Here is a 4,177-nt window from a genome sequence, read left to right on the forward strand (position 1 = left end):
ATATATATATATAAATATATACATACACACATATTTTTAATTTTAATGAATTAAACTCTAAGCCCAACACGGGGCATGAACTTATGACCCCAAGATCAAGAGTTGCACACTCCAGTGACTGAGACAGCGAGGCATCCCACTCCCTTCTCTTTTTAGATGTAGGTTTTCTCCCAGATTTTCTTCCTTCTTTTTTTTTTTTTTCTTAAATAGTTTATTGTCGGGTTGGATTCCATATAACCCCCAGTGCTCATCCCCCCAAGTGCCCTTCTCCATGCCCATCTCCCCCCTTCCCCTCTCCCTACCACCATCAGCCCTCAGTTCTCAGCATTCAAGAGTCTCATGGTTTGCCTCCCTCCCTCTCCCCAACTATTTTTCCCCTTCTTCTCCTGCGTCATCCTCCGTTAACTTTCTCCTAATCCACCTATATGTGCAAACATATGGTATCTGTCCTCTGCCTGACTTATTTCGTTCAGCATAACACCCTTTAGTTCCATCCATGTTGCTACATATGGCCAGATTTCATTCTTTCTCATTGCCATGTAGTATTCCATGGTATAGATAAACCACATCTTGATCCTTTCGTCAGTTGATGGACACTTAGGCTCTTTCCATGTTTTGGCTATTGTTGAGAGTGCTGCTATGAACATTGGGGTACATTGAGGCACCCCCTCAGTGTGGTTTTGATTTGTATTTCCCTGATGAGGAGGGATGCTGAGCATCGTTTCATGTGTCTGTTGGCCATCTGGATGTCTTCTTTGGAGAATTGTCTGTTCATGTCTTCTGCCCATTTCTTCACTGGATTATTTGTTTTTCAGGTGTGAAGTTTGATGAGTTCCTTATAGATATTGGATACTAGCCCTTTATCTGATATGTCATTTGCAACTCTCTTTTCCCATTCCGTCAGCTGCCTATTAGTTTTTTGGATTGTTTCCTTTGCCGTGCCGAAGCTTTTTATCTTGATGAGGTCTCAGTAGTTCATTTTTACTCTTGATTCCCTTGCCTTTGGGGATGTGTCAAATAAGAAATTGCTGCGGTGGAGGTCAAGGAGGTTGTTTCCTGCTTTCTCCTCTAGGGTTTTGATGGCTTCCTGTCTCACGTTCAGGTCTTTTATCCATTTTGAGTTTATTTTTGTGTATGGTGTGAGAAAATGATCTAGTTTCATTCTTCTGCATGTTGCTGTCCAGTTCTCCCAGCACCATCTGTTAAAGAGGCTGTCTTTTTTCCATTGGATGCTTTTCCCTGCTTTGTCAAAGATTAGTTAGCCATACATTTGTGGGTCTATTCCATTGGTCTGTATGTCTGTTTTTGTGCCAATACCATACTGTCTTGATGATGACAGCTTTGTAGTAGAGGCTAAAGTCTGGGATGGTGATGCCTCTCGTTTTGGTTTTCTTCTTCAATATTACTTTGGCTATTCGGGTCCTTTTGTGGTTCCATACAGATTTTAGAATAGTTCTAATTTTGAGAAGAATGCTGGTGCAATTTTGATTGGGATTGCATTGACCGTGTAGATTGCTTTGGGTAGTAATGACATTTTAACAATATTTATTTTTCTGATCCATGAGCATGGAATGTTTTTCCATTTCTTTGTGTCTTCTTCAGTTTCCTTCATAAGTTTTCCATAGTTTTCATCATACAGATCTCATATCTTTGGTTAGGTTTATTCCTAGGTATTTTATGTTTTTTTGTGCAATTGTGAGTGGGATCAGTTTCTTTATTTCTCTTTCTGTTGCTTCATTATTGTTATATAAAAGTGCAACCGATTTCTGTACGTTGATTTTGTATCCTGCAACATTGCTGAATTCATGGATCAGTTCTAGTAGTCTTCTGGTGGAGTCTGTCGGGTTTTCTATGTAGAGTATCATGTCGTCTGTGAAAAGTGAAAGTTTGACTTCTTCTTTGCCAATTCTGATGCCTTTTATTTCCTTTTGTTGTTTGATTGCTGATGCTAGGACTTCCAGCACTATGTTAAACAACAGTGGTGAGAGTGGACATCCCTGTCGTGTTCCTGATCTCAGGGGGAAAGCTCTCAGTTTTTCCCCATTGAGGATGATGTTAGTTGAGGGCTTCTCATAGATGGCTTTGATGATGTTTAAGTAAGTTCCTTCTATCCCGACTTTCTCGAGGGTCTTTATTAAGAAGGGATGCTGTGTATTGTCAAATGCTTTTCTGCATCTATTGATAGGATCCTATGGTTTTTATCTTTTCTTTTGTTAGTGTGATATATCACATTGATTGATTTGCGAATATTGAACCAGCCCTGTAACCTAGGAAGAATCCCTCTTGATCATGGTGGATAATTTTTTTTATGTGCTGTTGGATTCAATTTGCAAGGATCTTGTTGAGGATTTTTGCATCTGTATTCATTAAGGATATTGGCCTGTAGTTCTCTTTTTTTGCTGGGTCCCTGTCTGGCTTGGGAATCAAAGTGATGCTGGCTTTGTAAAATGAGTCCGGAAGTTTTCCTTCAATTTCTATTTTTTGGAATAGCTTGAGAAGAATGGGTATTAATTCTGTTTTAAATGTCTGGTAGAATTCCCCAGGGATGCCCGCTGGCCCAGGGCTCTTATTTGTTGGGAGCCCACAAGTCGAATAACTGATTTGATTTTCTCACTAGTTATGGGTCTGTTCAGATTTTCTATCTCTTCCCGTGTGAATTTGGTAGTGAGTGTGTGTTTAGGAATTTGTCCATTTCTTCTAAGTTGTCTAGTTGGCATATGATTTTTCATAGTATTCCCTGATAATTGCTTGTATTTCTGAGGGGTTGGTTGTAATAAGTCCTTTTTCATTCATGATTTTGTCTATTTGGGTGCTTTCTCTTTTCTTTTTGAGAAGCCTGGCTAGAGGTGTGTCAATTTTATTTATTTTTTCAAAAAAACAACTCTTGGTTTCATTGATCTGTTTAGCTGTTTTCTTGGATTCTATATTGTTTATTTCTTCCCTGATTTTTATTATTTCTCTTCTCCTCCTGGGTTTGGGGTGCTCCTGTTGCTCTCCCTCTTGTTCCTTTAGGTGAGCTGTTAGATTTTGTACTTGCCCTTTTTCTAATTTCCTGAAATAGGCCTGGAGTGCAATATACTTCCTGTTAGGACTGCCTTTGCCGCATCCCATAGAGTTTGAATTGTTGTATTTTCATTTTCATTTGTTTCCATATATTTTTTTAATTTCTTCTCTAATATCCTGATTGGCCCATTCATTCTTGAGTAGGATGTTCTTTAACCTCCATGTTTTTGGAGGTTTTCCATACTTCTTCCTGTGGTTGATTTCAAGTTTCATAGCATTGTGATCTGAAAGTGTGCATGGTATGATCTCAATTCTTTATATTTATTGAGGACTGCTTTATGTCCCAGTATGTGATCTATCTTGGAAAATGTGCCATGCTCACTTGAGAAGAAAGTGAATTCCATGACCTCAGGATGTGAGTTCTAAATATATCTGTCAAATTCATGTGGTCCAATGTGTCATTCAAGTCCATTGTTTCTTTAGTGATTTTCTGTCTAGTTGATCTATCCACTGATGTAAGTGGAGTAGTAAAGTCCCCTGCTATTAGTACATTCTTATCCATAAGATTGTTTCTGTTTGCAATTAATTGTTTTATGTATTTAGGTGCTCCTGTATTCGGTGTGTAGACGTTTATAATTGTTAGCTCTTCCTGATGGATAGACCCTGTAATTATTATATAATGCCCTTCTTCATCCCTTGTTACTGCCTTTACTTTAAAGTCCAGTTCGTCTGATATAAGTATAGCTACTCCAGCTTTCTTTCAACTTCCAGTAGCATGATATATATTTCTCCATCCCCTTACTTTCAGTCTGAAGGTGTCCTCAGATCTAAAATGAATTTCTTGTAGACAGCAAATAGATGGATTTTGTTTTTTTTATCCATTCTGCTACCCTATGGCTTTTGATTGGAGTATTTAGTCCATTTAAATTCAGTGTTATTATTGAAAAATATGGGTTTAGAGTCATTGTGTTCTTTGTAGGATTCATGCTTGTGGTGGTGTCTCTGGTATCTTGCGTTCCTTGCAACATTTCCCTGATAGAGTCCCCATCAGGATTTCTTGTAGGGCTGGTTTAGTGGTGATGAATTCTTTCAATTTTTGTTTATTTAGGAAGACTTTTTAAAAATATTTTTAATGTTTTATTTATTTCCGAGAGAGAGAGAGAGACAGCGTGAG

The sequence above is a fragment of the Hyaena hyaena genome, unplaced genomic scaffold (assembly GCF_003009895.1).
Source record: "Hyaena hyaena isolate Hyena2069 unplaced genomic scaffold, ASM300989v1 scaffold_8, whole genome shotgun sequence".
In the NCBI taxonomy this organism is placed as follows: Eukaryota; Metazoa; Chordata; class Mammalia; order Carnivora; family Hyaenidae; genus Hyaena; species Hyaena hyaena.